At 43.8% G+C, this 18,840-nt stretch overlaps 1 long non-coding RNA gene across 1 annotated transcript in view; it reads right to left on the minus strand.

Moving 5' to 3' along the window:
* Nucleotides 1–6,921: 6,921 nt before the first annotated feature.
* The window catches only part of LOC147117505 (uncharacterized), a 47,024-nt gene continuing 35,105 nt past the window's right edge, over nt 6,922–18,840 (minus strand). Inside the window, exons 3-4 of the long non-coding RNA XR_015078458.1 lie at nt 13,937–14,094; nt 6,922–10,937 (exon numbers count right to left, since the gene is read on the minus strand). This is a non-coding gene — a long non-coding RNA (uncharacterized LOC147117505). The remainder of the gene's footprint in view (nt 10,938–13,936; nt 14,095–18,840) is intronic.

Raw genomic sequence — 18,840 nt, forward strand, 5'->3', positions numbered from 1 at the left:
CAACCTTGGAAGGTGTACCAGGTAGAATCAATAGGAGTGATTGAAGACTCCAACGAAGCCTAATACACAAACAACATGAGGGATAGCCGCACTCTGATTAAGAATCATGGAACATGGATTGCACCAGACATGGGGTGTTGTACTTTGAAAGGAACCACATGGACCTGTAAGTGTGACGTGGTAAGACAACATACCATTCCAGCCTGTGGATTTATGCTGGATGAGGATTCACCAAACTGCAAAATGGGCTTGAAATTATGGGAGAAGGGAAGAACAAACTGGGCTTATAAAGGCAAAGGAAAATATTGTGTGACAACCACGGCGGTCAGCATGACAGTAGGGACGACTGAATGCCCCATCACATGAACATCGCTCTGCGGAATACCCAAGAAAGGAAGTATAAAGATAGGAGGTAAAACTCTGGTACTGGTTCGTTACCACAATGTAACACACTAGAGAGCAGCGGCGTGAGGAGCGGACCTGGGATAAAACGACAAGAGCAGTGATGGCGGTGGCGCTATAAAGAGAGCGGCTATGCGGGGAACCGTCAAAACAGGAAAAAAAAACAAGGAGTAACATCACAGGGCAACAGGTAGGTTGGGGAGTTTTTTTTCAAGCCTCTAAGCGAGGGAAGTGGGTTAAAGAGAGAGCTAGGAAACTAACTTGCTATTACTTTACTGAATTAGTAACTTAAACTAGATAAACCAATTAATTAATAAAACTAAAATAATTGATAAAAAATTAACTAATCGAATAAATAAAGAAGGTTAGATAGACATGGCAGGGCAGGTGGTGTGCAGTAACTGCAGCATGTGGAAGTTTGTGGAGACCAGCAAGATCCCAAGCAACCACATCTGCGGCAAGCGTCTGCAGCTCGAGGAACTTCGGTTCAGAGTTGTTGAGCTGGAGTCGGAGGTGCAGAAATTGCAGGGCATCATGGAGGGGGAGAGTTACCTGGACACTTGGTCCAGGAGGCAGTCACACCCCTTAGATTAAGTAGTAGTTTAGAGTTTGTCAATGGTCAGGGCCAGGAGGTTGTGACTGTGAATCAGGAAAGTATGAGGACCCTGGATGTAGTGATGGCGGAGCCTTGGCCCTTGACTTTGACCAACAGGTATGAGATACTTGCTACCTGTGGGGATGAGAACAAGGACTGCAAGGTGGATGAGCAAACTGACCATGGGCACCATGGTGCAGGAGGCCATTCAAGTGGTGGTTGTGGGGGGGGGGGGGGGGTGGGAAGGAGTGGAAAGGAATGTGGTAGTGGTAGGGGACAGTATAGTCAGAGGGATAGATACTGTTCTCTGCAGTTGCGATCGGGAGTTCCCAAGTTTGTGTTGCCTGCCTGGTGCCAGGGTAAAGGATGTCTCCTCGTGGCCGGAGAAGAATTTGTACTGGGAGGGGGAGGATCCAGCTGTCGTGGTCCATGTAGGAACCAACGACTAGGTAGAACTAGGAATGAGGTTCTGCTGAGAGAGTTTGAGGAGCTAGGATCGAAATTAAAATGCAGTATCTCTCAGGTAATAATCTCTGGATTGTTACCTGAGCCATGCGCAAATTGGCACAGGGACAAATGGATTAGAAGGTTAAATGTGTGGTTCAAAGAGTGGTGTGGGAGGCAGGGGTTTCAATTCATGGGGCACTGGCACCAGTACTGGGGAAAGAGGGAGCTGTTCCGTGGGGACGGGCTCCACTTAAACCGGGCATGGACCAGCGTCCTAGCGAATCAAATAACTAGGGCGGTAGATAGGGCTTTAAACTAATGAAGGGGGGATGGGAGGATGGGAGGATTCAGGAAAGTGTAAATTCAAAAGCAGTAAGAGAAACGTCACGGTTGTCGAGCAGAGTAGTGATCTGGGTAAAGATAAGCAGAGTGGGTCAGGAAGGGACAGAAAGATTAATAAAGGTAATAGGGCATTAGTAACTAAAGCAACATCAGGGAAAAATAGAAAAAGGTAAAGCTAAAGGTACTATATCTGAATGCACAAAGCATTTGCAAAAAAAGATGAATTTGTGGTGTATGTGCCTTTAAGAGCAATTGTGGTGTATGTGCCTTTAAGAGCCCCAGGTGTGCGTAATGCCGGTAATTGCCACTTGGGCTAAATAAGCCTGTGTATTGTGTATATCCTTTAGAACCCCCCCCAGACTTGCTCAGTAAATACCTATGAACCAACTCCTGTCTTCAGTGTCTTTATCTACACACGGACACTACAGTGGCGACGAAGTGGAAACGGACTTACCTGCAATTCGGCAGCACCTCAATGACATCGATTCCTCCAGCGTCCAGAAGACTCAAGGAAGTAAGAGAAACTGTGGTTTCACCAGCTGGCCAAGCTGGTGGCAGGTACTGCGCTAATCCTTCCTGGGCATCAGGCTGGAGCTCCAGCGGCGGGCTCTACAGCGGAGACAGGCAGCGAAATCGGAGGCAAGCAATAACGGACTGGGAGGGTGCACTCGGGAGACGGCCGGCGCAGCAAGCAGGTCAGCGTTTAGACCTCCGTTGGGAACGAGTCTCCAACAGTGAATAAACGGAAACCACAGTAAAACAGCGTTGTTATCGGTAGCAGCGGCGGGAAACGCCATATCGTTGCTACAGAGAGGAAAAAAAACGCGGGAAGCGCCATATCCTTTCTGAAATGCCTAAATCTGGTAATATTGAGGCTTTTGCTGGCGAAATAGAAGATTGGACCACATACGTGGAAAGAGTAGAGGTTTATTGCACTGCAAATGGAATAGCAGATGAAAAAAAAGCTTCAGTACTTCTGAACTTAATGGGCGCGAAGACATATGGGCTGTTACGAAACTTAATCACTCCAGCCAAACCAAAGGACAAGAATTTTAAAGAAATTGTTGATACCCTGCAAGAGCATTTAAACCCAACACCGCTGCTGATAGCGGAACGATTCAAGTTCTTCAAGAGCAATCAACACAAGAATGAAAGTAACGCTGATTACCTAACCGAATTAAGGAAGCTATCAAAGTACTGCCAATTCGGAGCAGGACTATCGGATTATCTTCGAGACAAATTTGTTTGCGGTCTCTTAAGTGAAGGAACACAAAAAAGACTGCTTTCTGAAAAAGATTTAACATTGGACAAAGCTTTCAGTATGGCTGTATCATACGAAGCAGCAGCAAAAGGAGCTGCAGAGATACAACAAGAGACACAGGACTTCGGCACCCATGAAATGACACAGGAGTTCGGAAGAGGTTATCGCTGCGGCAGATCCACCCATAACCAGAGGGACTGCTGGTTCAAGGGCAAAGCATGCAGGCAATGCGGTAAGATTGGACACATTGCACGGGTATGCCAATCTGGACAAAATAAATCCAGACAGAAAACAAAAAATCAATAAAGAAAAGTACAGGAAGGTACAAATGATGACGGACAATAGCTCCGAAGACCAGGATAGCGACTCCGGAAACAAGAGACTAAGCTGTCTCAAATTACATAATGTACTTGCCAAAGAGGATTACCAAACCATTTGGGTTACCCTCACAATAGCAGGGTCCCCAGTTAGAATGGAGCTAGATACAGGATCAGCTCTAACCGTAATAAATCGACGAGATTACGAGAGGCTATTTTCGCATAAACCTCTAAAAGACACATCCATTATCTTAAAAACATATACGGGGCAGAAAGTCTACCCCAAAGGAAAAATAAGGGTGCCTGTGATATACAACGGCAAAGAAATACAAAAGTTGTATTTATACATTCTACAAGATGGTGGTCCACCGTTGTTGGGACGTGAATGGATAAGGAAGATACGTTTAGACTGGCACTCCATTCAGGCACTGACGGTGACCAGTAAGGAAAAAAACAATAATGACATCATACCTGAACGATTAAAAGACATCTTGGCCAACGCCAAAGAAGTGTTTCAAGAGAAACTAGGAACATTGAAAGGCATCACCGCCTCAATAAAAGTGGAAGATGCAGCAATTCCCAAATTTTTTAAGGCAAGACCGGTGCCATACGCAATACGTCCGGCAGTCGAGGCAGAACTGGAGAATTTGGAAAAGGCAGGCGTATTATCCAAAATAGATTGGAGCGAATGGGCAACACCCATCGTTCCAGTCATGAAAAAAGCATTGAAAAATAACTCTGAGGAACAGAGAAAAATTCACATATGTGGGGACTTTAAGGTGGCTGCAAACCCGGTCCTTCACACGGTACAGTATCCTCTTCCGAGGATAGAAGATATTTTCGCCTCACTATCCGGAGGGCAACGTTTCACGAAAATTGACTTGGCACAGGCATATCTACAGATGGAGGTTGAGGAGACCTCTAAAAAGTATCTCACAATAAACACACACAAAGGCCTGTACCAGTACAATCGACTGGTTTTTGGAATAGCATCAGCTCCAGCTATCTGGCAAAGAGCTATGGAGCAAGTCCTGCAAGGGATTCCGGGGACTCAATGCTACCTAGACGACATCCTTATAACAGGAGAAAACGACAACGAGCACCTTGCCAATTTGGAGCAGGTGCTCACTAGGCTGAAAGAACGGGGCCTACGAGCAAATCGCCCCAAGTGCGAATTTTTCCAAAATCAGGTATCATATTGTGGCCACATAATTAATAAGGAAGGGTTGCATAAGTCACATGAAAAAATTGAAGCAGTTATAAAAGCCCCAGCACCTGAAAATGTTTCACAATTAAGGTCATTCCTGGGATTAATAAATTACTATCATAAATTTTTACCGAACTTATCAACTATTCTACACCCTCTTAATGATCTTCTACAGACAGGAGTGATTTGGAAATGGAACGAAGACTGTAAACGTGCCTTCCATAAATGTAAAGACTTAATCACATCCGAGAAAGTTTTGGCTCATTACAACCCATCACTACCAATCAGACTGGCGTGCGATGCATCCCCTTACGGCATAGGAGCGGTATTGTCCCATAGATTCCCTGATGGCTCGGAACGGCCGATAGCTTTTGCGTCACGCTCATTGAACTCAGCTGAGCGTAACTATGCCCAGATAGACAGGGAAGCACTCAGCCTGGTATGGGGAGTGAAGAAATTCAACCATTACCTACACGGACAAAAATTTACCTTACTGACTGACCATCAACCCCTCATCTCCATATTCAACCCTAAAAAGGGTGTCCCCATTATGACGGCACAAAGACTACAGAGGTGGTCCCTTTTTCTAGGAGCACACCAATACAACATTGAATACAAAGGGTCAAAACAGCATGGGAATGCTGACGGTTTATCGCGCCTACCGTTGCCAACGATAGAAGAGGCACCTACAGTAGACCCAGTAGAGATATTCCACTCTACCATAGTGGAATGTCTACCAGTGACAAATTCTGCCATTGAAAGGGAGACAAGAAATGACCCTACTCTCTCACGGGTCTACGATTTAACAGTGAAGGGATGGCCAGCACATGGCGAACCACTGTTGCCAGCATTCTCGCAAAGAGAACAGTTGTCAGTGTGCCGGGGAACCTTGATGTGTGAATCCAGAGTGGTGATTCCACCCAAACTCCAGGATAAAGTGCTAAAGGAGCTTCACGAGGGGCATCTGGGTGGAGTGAAAATGAAGAACCTAGCCAGGGCGTTTGTATGGTGGCCAGGTATCGATGGAGACATCGAAGACATGACCAAGAGCTGCCTAGGATGCCAGAAGGTCCAAAATGCTCCGCCACAGGCCCCTCTACATCCATGGGAGTGGCCCTCATCTCCCTGGCAAAGGGTGCACATCGACTTTGCTGGTCCATTTATGGACTCAATGTTCTTAATCGCAGTTGATGCACACTCCAAGTGGCCGGAGGTAATAAAGATGTCCTCCACCACCACGGAAAAAACCATCACAGTATTAAGGACCATATTTGCCAGGAATGGGCTGCGGAACAGATATGTTCTGATAATGGACCGCAATTTGTGTCCGAAGAATTCAGAAAGTTCTTAAAGAACAATGGGGTAAAGCACTACACGTCCGCCCCATACCATCCCGCCACCAATGGATTGGCTGAAAGATTTGTCCAGACCTTCAAGAAGGCCATAAAGGCCATGGGTAATGAAGACATAAAACTTCAGCACAAGGTGGATAACTTCTTATTTGCATATAGGAATGCAACACATATGGTTACAAACCAAACTCCCGCCATGATGTTCTACAATAGAAACCTAAGATGCCGGCTGGATTTGGTCAAGCCCAACATCCGAAGGGACGTGGAGAACCGGCAGTTTCAGGGCATGAATGAAAGGCCAACTAGGGCCTTCCAGATAGGCCAACCGGTTTTGGCCCGGGACTACCGTACCGAGAAATGGCAGCCTGGAACTATCTGCACACGACTAGGACCACTGATGTATACCGTGGACATCGGAGAAAGCATAATAAGGCGCCATGCTGACCAAATCATCAAGTCATCCGAAAAGGGACAACCCACACCACCACTCTATACATCTAACGATGAAGTAGAGATACCCATATCTACCTCCGATCCGGTGATACTGGAACCCGATGAACCCGACACTGGCCTTCAAGCCGAATCAGCCTTGCCAGAAGAACCTACTATACCACCAGAAACTACTACACCCCCGAGGCGTTATCCGGACCGAGTCAGGAAGCCTCCTGAGAGACTAACTTATAATTAATTAATACAGCAATGTATATTATTTTGCATATAACATGTAATTAATAATTACTTAAAATATGATGTACTAGTTAGCTAGAAGGGGAGGAATTGTGGTGTATGTGCCTTTAAGAGCAATTGTGGTGTATGTGCCTTTAAGAGCCCCAGGTGTGCGTAATGCCGGTAATTGCCACTTGGGCTATATAAGCCTGTGTATTGTGTATATCCTTTAGAACCCCACCCCAGACTTGCTTAGTAAATACCTATGAACCAACTCCTGTCTTCAGTGTCTTTATCTACACATGGACACTACAGAATTAATAACGCAGATAGAAATAAATGGGTTTGATTTAATAGCCATTACAGAGACGTGGATGGGAACGAAATATTCCAGGATATTTGACTTTTAGAAGAGACAGGCAGAATAGAAAAGGAGGAGGGGTAGGCCTGATAATAAAGGAGGGAATAAAGACAGTAAGGAGAAAGGATCTTGGCTTGAAAAAACAAAATGTAGAATCAGTTTGGGTGGAGCTAAGGAACAACAATGGGCAGAAAACACTAGTGGGAGTAGTCGATAGTCCCCTTAACAGTGGTTGTACTGTCGGGCAAAGAGAAATCAGGAAATTAGAGGTGCGTGTAACAAGGGTAATACAGTAATCATGGGGGACTTTAACTTTCATATAGACTGGGCAAACCGAATTTGCATAAATAGTGCAGAGGAAGAGTTCATGGAATGCATTCAAGATAGGTTTCTTGACATACTGATCCAGAAAACTATGAGGGAATTGGCGATTTTAGATCTAGTACTGTGCAATGACACAGAGTTAATTAATAACCTTGTAGTAAAGGAGCCTCTGCGGAGCAGTGATCATATGATAACATTTTATGTTGAGTGTCAGAGTGATTTATTTAAGTCTGAAACTAGGGTCCTAAACCTGAACAAAGCAAACTACATAGGTATGAGAGGCGGGTTGGCTAAGGTAGGTTGGGAAACTAGATTAAAAGATATGACAGTAGAAAAACAATGGCAAACATTTAAAGAGATAATTCATAATTTGCAACGAATATACATTCCCTTAAGGAATAAAAACACCACGGGAAAAATGGTCTACCTGTGGCTAATGAGAGAAATTAAAGATAGTATTAGGTTAAAGGAAGACGCCTATAATGTTGCCAAAAAGAGTAGTAAGCCTGAGGAGTGGGAAGATTAGAATTCAGCAAAGGAGGACCAAGAAATTGAAAAAGGGAAATTAGAATGAGTGTAAACTAGCGAGAGACATAAAAACAGACTGTAAAAGCTTCTATAGGTATGTAAAAAGGAAAAGATTAGCGAAAGTAAACATGGGTCCCTTACAGGCTAAGACAGCAGAAATAGGGGGGAATAAGGAAATGGCAGGGAAATTGAACAAATACTTTGTGTCTGTCTTCACGGATGACACAAAAAACCTCCCAGAAATACTGGAGAACCAAGGGTCCAGCGAGAATGAGGAACTGAAAGAAATTAGCATTAGTAAAAAAAAATAGTACTGGAGAAATTAATGGGACTGAAAGCCGATAAATCCCCTGAACCTGAAGGCCTACATCCTAGGGTTTTAAAAGAGGTGGCTATAGAGATAGTGGATGCATTGGTTGTCATCTTCCAAAATTCCATACATTGTAGAACGGTTCCTGCAGATTGGAAGGTAGCAAATGTAACCGCACTATTTAAGAAAGGAGGGAGGGAGAAAATGGGGAACTACAGAACAGTTAACCTGACATCAGTAGTGGGGAAAATGCTAGAATCTATTATTAAGGACGTGGTAACAGGGAACTTAGAAAATAATAATAGGATTAGGCTGAGTCAACACAGATTTATGAAAGGGAAATCAGGTTTGATGAATCTGTTATAGACTATTTTGAGGTTGTAACTAGCAGAATAGATATGGGGGAACCAGTGGATGCGGTGTATTTGAATTTTCCAAAGGCATTCGATAAGGTGCCACACAAGAGGTTATTAAACAAAATTAGGGCTCATGGGATTGGGGGTAATATACTAGCATGGATAGAGGATTGGTTAACGGACAGAAAACAGAGTGTAGAAATAAACGGGTCATTTTCGGGTTGGCAGGCTGTAACTAGTGGGGTACCGCAAGGATCAGTGCTTGGGCCTCAGCTATTCACAATCTATATCAATGAATTGGACGAGGGGACCAAATGTAATATATCCAAGTTTGTTGATGATACAAAGCTAGGTGGGAATGTAAGTTGTGAGAAGGATTCAAAAAGGCTTCAAGGGGATATAGACAGGCTAAGTGAGTGGGCAAGAACATGGCAAATGGAATATAATGTGGAGAAATGTGAAGTTATCCACTTTGGTAGGAAAAATAGAAAAGCAGAGTATTTTTTAAATGGTGAGAGATTGGGAAATGTTGGTGTTCAGAGGGACCTGGGTGTCCTTGTACACGAATCACAAAGTTAACACGCAGGTACAGCGAGCAATTAGGAAAGGAATTGGGATGTTGGCCTTTATTACAAGAGGATTTGAATAGAAGAGTAAAGGTGTCTTACTGCAATTATATCAGGCCCTGGTGAGACCACACCTGGAGTATTGTGTACAGTTTTGGCCTCCTTGCCTAAAGAAGGATATACTTGCCATAGAGGGAGTGAAACAAATGTTCACCAGACTGATTCCTGGGATGGGGGGGATTGTCCTATGAGGAAAGATTGAGTAGACTAGGCCTATATTCTCTAGAGTTTAGAAGAATGAGGGTGATCTCATTGAAACATACAAAACTCTTACAGGGCTCGACGGGGTAGATGCAGGGAGGATGTTTCCCCTGGCTGGGGAGTCTAGAACCAGGGGTCACAGTCTCAGAATGAGGGGACAGCCATTTAGGACCGAGATGAGGAGAAATTTCTTCACTCAGAGGGTGGTGAATTTTTGGAATTATCTACTCCAGAGGGCTGTGGAGGCTCAGTCACTGCATATATTCATGACAGAGATCGATCGTTTTTTGAATATTATGGGACTCGAGGGATATGGGGATAATGCAGGAAAGTGGAGTTGCGGTAGAAAATCAGCCATGATCTTATTCAATGGTGGAGAAAGCTTGAGGGGCCGAATGGCCTACTCCAATTCTTATGTTCATACGTCCAACTGAAATTACCATTGGAAGACGAGGCAATCCAAGGGATTCCACATATCGGACATTATATACCCTCTCTATCCCTCAGTTTGGAGTCAATAATCCACAGAACTAGAATCTCACAAAAACCCACCTTGCAGATGTTGCAGGATAATAAGGACAGAAGATATAAGGAAGGGTAGAGAAATAGCAAGTTAAATGAGAGGAATGGGGTGGCCACCAGTTTAGGGAAATGCAACAACCTTTGTTAAGAAGTAACCCACGAAGATGGAAAAAAAAAATAGTAAGTAAGGGATGTTGATTCATGGACAGAAAGGAAAAGGCAAGTCTGGACATGAAGGAAAACCGCCGGAAGAGTAGTACCATACAAGGTACTGCAATAATAAAAAAGGGACCAATAGGGGACAGAAAGGACTTTCTGCAACACCCAATGGAAATGTATAAATAGTTTACACCCACTAACAATTGGTAGTACTATGTAAGGAGCGCATATCTACATTTAATTGTAACCTGTCTGCGTAACTACTGTGTGTGCTGTAGCAAGAATAAAAGTGTTGTAACCAGAACCAAAAGCTGGCTTTATTACTGCTCAAGTGAATGATGCACAAACGGTATTTTTTTTTAATTCAACAAAGTTAAGGGGAGATTTGATATAGGTGTTCAAAATTATGTGGGGTTTTGATAGAGTAAATAAGGAGAAACTGTTTCTGTGGCAGAAGGGTCGGTAACCAGAGGACACAGATTTAAGGGAATGGGCAGAAGAACTAGAGGGGAGATGAGTTTTTTTTAAAACCCAAGTTATGATCTGGAATGCACTGCCTGAAAAGTGTGGTGGAAGCAGATTCAATAATACATTTCAAAAGGGACTTGATAAATACTTGAAGGAGAAACAATTGCATGGCTATGGGGAAAGAGCAGGGGAGTGGGACTAATTGGATAGCTCTTTCAGTGTTGTTGTTTGAGGAATAAGTATTGCCCAGGACACTGGGAGAACTCCCCTGCTCTTCTTCGAAAGAGTGTCATAGGATCTTTTACGTCCACCTGAGAGCGCAAACAGGGCCTCATTTTAATGTCTCATCTGAAAGATGGCACCTCCGACAGCACAGCATCCCTCAGTAATGCACTGGAGCGTCAGCTGGGATTTTGAGTCTCTGGAGTTGGACTTGAACTCACCACCTTCTGACTCTGAGGTAAGAGGGCTACCCCTGAGTCACGGCTGACACCTTTTAATAGAAACAGGAAAACAAATTGAGCACAAATACAAGTGGAGGTGAAGGAGATCATTAAGCTATCTAGCTCTTCCTTCCATTGAAACCTTGGCACTACTATCCCATCATCTAGCCACTTGAGTGACTCCTCCGTTTTTGCCTCTACTACTTGGAAATCCATTCCAGTTCATTTCATGTGAAGTGCTGCATGTCATTTGTCCCAATGTTGCCTTTTACCAATCTATACTTGTATCCCTCGCCCTACAGCTACTAGCTAACTTAGAAATAATGATCCGGATGAACCTTTTCTATTCCAATTAGTATATCTTGTATACCTCTAAGGTCTACTCTTATTCACCTCATTCATGACTGTATAGTCCAATTTTACAAGTCTTTTCCCATAACTTGAGTCCAGACATGAAGGATCAGCCTTAAGGCCCTTTCCTGCATACTTGCCAGGCTTGGACATTTCCTTTGCACCTCAGTGACTAAGGCTGAAGGCAGTACTCAAGGGCCCAGAAATTCGGGTCGGGGGCTTCCCGCGGGTGCAAGCCCCCGATCTGCACTTACCTAGCGCGCCGGCCGTTGAGCTCTGGGCTCCTGTGGAATTCCGATCCGAGGCCTGGTCCAGCTGCCTGTGCGCAGTGTTTGCGTATCCCAGGGGCGCAGTTAGTTTGATGCATCCCCTGAGATCACGTGGGCCATGGGGAGCCAATCGGAGCAGGGAATGCTCCATTCATAAGTCTGACAGGAAGTGCTGTCAAACTTAGAAATACTACGGGCCCTTTCTTCTTACAAAACATCACTAAATCTTCAAATACATTTTTTTTTTTTTTTTTTAAATCACATTTTAAAAATAAACTATAAATTAAATGAAATAACTATTTTAAACAATAATTTAAATTTTTGAAAAGAATAATTTTATTTTCTAACGGGGCTAAAAATAAACTTACCTTGCTTTAAAGTATTTAAAAATAATAAACCTGTGGAAAAAATGTTTTAATTTTAATTAATTCACCTTACGCCTGCTTTTTACATTTCTAAATTCTGCAGGCTTACCTTCCCGGGAAAACCTGTAAAAAAAAACAAAGTTTGATGCGCACGCGCAGCCTCTCCTGCGCACGCGTTCGACCTCTGAACCCCTGCTTTCAGGGGAATGGAAGTGCCGGTTTCCCACGCATGCGCAGTGCATGCAGGAAACCGGCACTTCCATTGGGCCTACGGGTGAGTACCCCGTGCATACTCACCCGTGGAGACCAGAATTTCTGGGCCAAGGTATTTAACAAGGGCATGACTGCTTCAGACCATACTCCACCAATTTAGCAAGGTCATTTATAATTCTAGGTGCTTCATCATTGCTGCTCTGCAATGACTGGACATGTAAGTATTGAGGTGACGGTCATTCCAGGATTTCTCTCAGCCTCTCACTTGGCTAATTTGGCACCATCCATTAATTATGCGCCCCACCCCCCCACCCCCGCCCCTTTCTTTTCACTTCCAGTGTGCAACATCTAGCTGTTATCTGTACTGAATTTCATCTGCAGTAGCTCTGCCCATTGTAAATTGGGTCTAGTTCCTCGGTTGTTTCATTATACCCAACTGCTTCCCCCTTCTCCTAAAGATTTGGAATCATTTGCAATTTAACCATTTTCCATTGCATTTCTGAATCAAGGTCATTTATGTGGATTGGGGCTTTAGTAAAAGGTGCCATATAAATGCAAGTTCTTTCTTTCTAATTAATATGGAAACATTTAGAAATCTACATAGTTGTATAAATATATTTATATATCGTTGCTCAAATATTTTATGAAATGAAAAATACACTAGAACAAAAAAAAACTTGCATTTATATAGCACCTTTTTAGTACTCAACATCCCAAAGTTCTACACAGCCAATGAAGTACTTTTCTGAAGTATACAGTCGGCAAACGTGGCAGCCAATTGGCACACAGCAAGAGCCACAAACAATAAATGAGATAAATTGCCAGTTAATCCCTTGTTTTCAAATCCCTCCATGGCCTCACCCCTTCCTATCTCTAATCTCCTTCAGCCCCACAACGCCCCCCCCCCCCACCCCAAGATATCTGCGCTCCTCTAATTCTGCCCTCTTGAGCATCCCCGATTACAATTGCTCAACCTTTGGCGGCCGTGCCTTCTGCTGCCTAGGCCCTAAGCTCTGGAATTCCCTGCCTAAACCTGGCCGACTCGCTACCTCTCTTTCCTCCTTTAAGACGCTCCTTAAAACCTACCTCTTTGACCAAGCTTTTGGTCACCTGCCCTAATTTATCCTTATGTGGCTCAGTATCAAATGTTTTGTCTTAAAATACTCCTGTGCAGCGCCTTGGGATGTTTTACTATGTTAAAGGCGCTATATAATACAAGTTGTTGTTGTTAATCTGGTCTAGTGTTGCTGATTGGGGATAAATGCTGGCCATAACAACTCCCCACTTTTAATTTCTTTTTTTTTTTTTTTTTTAAAAAGGACCACAGGGCATTTTACATCCAGCTGAACCACCAGACAGGGCCTTGATTTGACACAGGAGTGAGAGAGCTACCAGTGAGCCAAAATGAAAATGAAATATACTTTAAGCAGATGCATTTGCTGGTGTTCATGCCCCACATGAGCCTCCTCCCACCTTACTTCATCGCCCCCTATCAACATATCCTTCTATTCCATTCTCCCTCATGTACTTATCTAGTTTCCCCTTAAATGCATCTATACTGTTTGCCTCAATCACACCATGTGGTAGCGAGTTTCACATTTTCACCAGTTTCCCTGCAGAACAAGCTGAGGAACGGAGAGGTGACTCTGAGCTGCTACAGTGCCACCATGGAGGGCGGGGAAGGTGTGGTTACAATGTGAAAAGTTTATAGAGGCAGTTTCCATTACAAATATGGACATGGAAATTTATAATTAAAAAAGTTGACATAGGATGTGCATGTAGATGCAACTATTAATACAAATAAATTGTAAACTTAATTGACTAAATATAAAATGTATACAACAGAAGTACCTGGGATGACTGAGGTTGACCGGTCAGGCCATAAAATTATAGGTGCTGGCTATGGTTGAGGGTCAGCCCAGGTGAGCACGAGCAGCCAGGAAGAACACCTGGGGTGGGGGTGAGGGAGAGAACAAGGCCCAGGCCGCCGAACAGGTGGCGAAAAGAATCTAAAGTAGAGGTATGACAGAGAAAAGGAGTTGGGGCAGTTTTATTGATGGACTAGCTGAGAGAAAATAATGAAGAAATAGCAAAGTACAACCAGACTGTACAAATAAAGAAAACCATGATGAATATTACAGCAGCAAGGGCGCAGGGAAACTGACCGACAGCTGTACATCATAGAATAAGTCAGCAAAAAAAAAAGCAGTGCGATGTTTCTGTGGCTGAACAAATATCAGAAATGGTAACTTTTTTTCTGTGGGAGGGAGACAAGCCAGAAGTGCATGGGCCCAGATTTTTCAGCAGCCAGGAATCTAGCAGTGTCTGCCATTAGTTAGACTTGTCCTTGCTTTTATCTCTTTTGTATGGCAAGTTGTTGAAAGTGCAAGCTGATAACGTCCCAGCAAGGGAAACCAAGCATCTGGGACCAGAGTGAACAGAGCAAACAACTGCGTATCTCCTTAACCAATCAGATTGAAGGATTGAGAAATAAACGGAGGAACGATGGAGAAGTGTAAATTAGAGTGGGTGAGGTCAATGCCAAATCAGGTACAGAAAAGAGAAATAAAAAAGAGAGGGAAAGAAAGTTTGGATTAAGAGGGGGAAAAGAAAAGTATTTTTAACATCTCCAACAACAATTATTACCTGAAGAAATGAGACTCCACACAGAGTCAGACAGCACAGAAAGAGGCCCTTCGGCCCATCGTGTCCAGGCCGGCCATCAAGCCCTGTCTATTCTAATCCCATTTTCCAGCACTTGGTCCATAGCCTTGTATGCTACGGCGTTTCAAGTGCTCATCTAAATGCTTCTTGAATGTTGAGGGTTCCTGCCTCTACCACCCTTTCAGGCAGTGAGTTCCAGATTCCAACGACCCTCTGGGTGAAAAGGTTTTCCCTCAAATCCCCTCTAAACCTCCTGCCCCATACCTTGAAACTATGCCCCCTGGTTATTGAGCCCTCTAAGGAGAAAAGTTCCTTTCTATCTACCCTATCTATGCCCCTCATAATTTTGTACACCTCAATCAGGTCCTCCCTCAGCCTTCTCTGCTCAAAGGAAAACAACCCCAGCCTATCCAGTCTCTCTTCATAGCTGAAACGCTCCATACCAAGTAATATCCTGGTGAATCTCCTCTGCACACTCTCCAATGCAATCACATCCTTCCTATAGTGTGGTGACCAGAACGGCACAGAGTATTCCAGCTGTGGCCTAACTAGCATTTTGTACAGCTCCGTCATAACCTCCCTGCTCTTATATTCTATGCCTCGGCTAATGAAGGCAAGTATCCCATATGCCTTTTTAACCACCTTATCTACCTGTCCTGCTGCCTTCAGGGATCTATGTACATGCACACCAAGGTCCCTCTGATCCTCTGTCCTTCCTAGGGTCCTACCATTCATTGTGTATTCCCTTGCCTTGTTAGTCCTCCCAAAATGCATCACCTCACACTTTTCAGGGTTAAATTCCATTTGCCATTGTTCTGCCCATCTGACCAATCCGTCTATATCGTCCTGTAGCCTGAGGCTTCCCTCCTCGCTATTTACCACTCCACCAATTTTTGTGTCATCTGCGAACTTACTGATCATACCTCCTACATTCATATCTAAATCATTAATGTACACTACAAACAGCAAGGGACCCAGCACCGATCCCTGCGGTACACCGCTGAACACAGGCTTCCAGTCACAAAAACAACCTTCGACCATCACCCTCTACCTCCTGTCACTAAGCCAATTTTGGATCCATTGTGCCAAATTGCCCTGGATCCCATGGGCTCTTACTTTCTTGATGAGTCTCCCATGCAGGACTTTGTCAAAAGCCTTACTGAAGTCCATGTAGACTACATTAGCTGCACTACCTTCATCCACACACCTAGTCACCCCTCGAAAAATTCAATCAAATTGGTTAGACATGATCTCCCCCTGACAAAGCCGTGCTGACTATCCTTGATTAATCCTTGTCTCTCCAAGTGGAGACTAAATCTGTTCCTCAGAATTTTTTCCAATAATTTCCCTACCACTGATGTTAGGCTCACTGGCCTTTAATTCCCTGGTTTATCCCTACTACCCTTCTTGAATAATGGTACTACGTTAGCTGTCCTCCAGTCCTCTGGCACCTCCTGTGGCCAGAGGTTCTGAAAATTTGTGTCAGAGCCCCTGCAATCTCCTCCCTTGCCTCACAGCAACCTGGGGTACATCTTGTCTGGGCCTTTTAATAGTTAATTTTCAGTGCTAGAGAGGTTGATTGGCAGTCATAACATTTATCACATCGTTAAAAGGGTACTTATGCATGTAATGACGAGGCGTAACTTTCAGTGGCAATTTTAGTTCATATCTACCACGCAAATACAGCAACTTCAATCCATTCAATGCATTTCAATGGTGAGGCAGACAGTGAGATGCCGTTTCTGCAAAGCTAATGGCGGAGCAGTGCAACTCGGACTGCAACTTTTGGACATTGGCATTTAACCGCACATCTGCTCCTCAACTAAAATCATAGAATCGTTACATAAGAACATAAGAAATAGGAGCAGGAGTAGGCCAATTGGCCCCTCGAGCCTGCTCCGCCATTCAATAAGATCATGGCTGATCTGATCCTAACCGCCAATCCACTATGACAGGACTATCTCCTGAATCTAACAGCATTAGACACACGAAAACAGGAGCAGGATCAGGCTACACGGCCCCTGGGCCCGCTCCGCTACCCACAGGGCCATGACCTATCCGAACCTAGACTCATGTCCAAATTCCTGCCCGCTCCCCGTAACCCTTAATTCCCTTTTCTACTAGGAAACTGTCTATAACAAGTCTGTTACAGCACAGTAGGAGGCCATTTGGCCAGTCCAGCCAGTGCCGGCTCTCTGCAAGTGCACTTCAGCTAGTCCCAATCCACCGCCCTTTCACTGCAGCCCTGCAAATTTTTCCTTCAGTTAGTTATTTAATTCCCTTTTGAAAGCCACAATTGAATCTGCCGCCACCACCCTTTCAGGCAGTGCAATCCAGAACCTAACCACTCGCTGCGTAAAAAAGTTTTTTCTCATGTCGCCTTTGGATCTTCTGCCAATCACCTTAAATCTGTGTCCTCTGGTTCTTGACAATTCTGCCAATGGGAACAGTTTCTCTCTATCTACTCTGTCTAGACCACTCATGATATTGAACACCTCTATCAAATCGCCTCTCAATCTTCTCTGCTCTAAGGAAAACAACCCCAACTTCTCCAGTCTATCCGCGTAACTGAAGTCCCTCATCCCTGGAACCATTCTTGTTAATCTTTTCTGCACCCTCTCTAAAGCCTTCCCATCCTTCCTGAAGTGCGGTGCCCAGAATTGGACACCATACTTCAGTTGTGGCCAAACCAGTGTTTTATAAAGGTTCATCATAAATTCTTTGCTTTTCTACTCCATGCCTCTATTTATGAAGCCCAGGATCCCATATGCTTTATTAACTGCTTTCTCAACCTGCCTTGCCACCTTCAACGATTTGTGCACATATACCTCCAGATCTCTGTTCATGCACCCCCTTTAGAATTGTACCCTTTAGTTTATATTGCCTCTCCTCGTTCTTCCTACCAAAATGCATCACTTCGCACTTTTCTGCGTTAAACTTCATCTGCCGCGTGTCCGCCCATTCCTCCAGCCTGTATGTCCTCTTGAAGTCTATCCCTATCCTCCTCACTGTTCACTATACTTCCAAGTTTTGTCTCATCTGCAAATTTTGAAATAGTGCCCTGTACACCAAAGTCCAAATCATTAATATACATCAAGAAAAGCAGTGGTCCTAGTACCAACCCCTGGGGAACACCACTGTGTACCTTCCTCCAGTCCGATAAACAACTGTTCACCACTACTCTGTTTTCTGTCACTTAGCCAATTTCATATCCATGCTGCCACTGTCCCTTTTATTCCATGGGTTTCAAATTTGCTGGCAAGCTCATTATGTGGCACTTTATCAAATGTCTTTTGGAAGTCCATGTACACCACGTCAACCGCATTGCCGTCGTCAATCTTCTCGGTTACCTCATCAAAAATCTCAATCAAGTTAGTTAAACACGATTTGCCTTTAACAAATCCATGCTGGATTCCCTTAATTAATCCACACCTGTCCAAGTGAGTTAATTTTGTCCTGGATTATCGTTTCTAAAAGATTCCCCACCACCGAGGTTAAGCTGAAGTCACTGTACCATTAGACTCACTGTTATTTTGACAGCAAAATCTGGGCCATTATTCCCAAAACAAAAACAGCACTCCCAAATGACAATAAAATTCAATGAGAATTACATCATACAACTAAAAATTAAATGTTTACTAAGCACTTTCATGAGCGAGTAAAATAAAAACTAAGTAAGAACATCTATTCCCAGTGCAACCAGATTGCTGTGCATTTCTCCCCATACATCAAGTTCTCCATTCCAACTAACCTTTGTCTTATGCTACGTGTGTGGGGAATCCTTGCTTTTGCTTACTCCCCCACTCCAGCTATCAAACATACTATCTAAAATCATCAAAAATATCAAATTAAAAAAGTCAGCTGCTTTTACAAACAGGTGGTAAATTGGACGCAACATGCACTTACAAATCATCTTCCCATATGTTAGTTAATATTTAATGCTAAATTTTAAGGCGTTTCATTTTCACTTTTAAAATGTAAACTTCCTTGCATGCATCAAAATGCAATATACCTTACAACAGGTTCATTTGTATTTGCTCCTTAAGGTACAGTATCAAATTATGAAGTTTAAAAAAAATCAAAATGTTGAT

This window comes from Somniosus microcephalus, chromosome 5 (assembly GCF_052327205.1).
Source record: "Somniosus microcephalus isolate GS21.2 chromosome 5, FLI_Smic_1.0, whole genome shotgun sequence".
NCBI classification, from domain to species: Eukaryota; Metazoa; Chordata; class Chondrichthyes; order Squaliformes; family Somniosidae; genus Somniosus; species Somniosus microcephalus.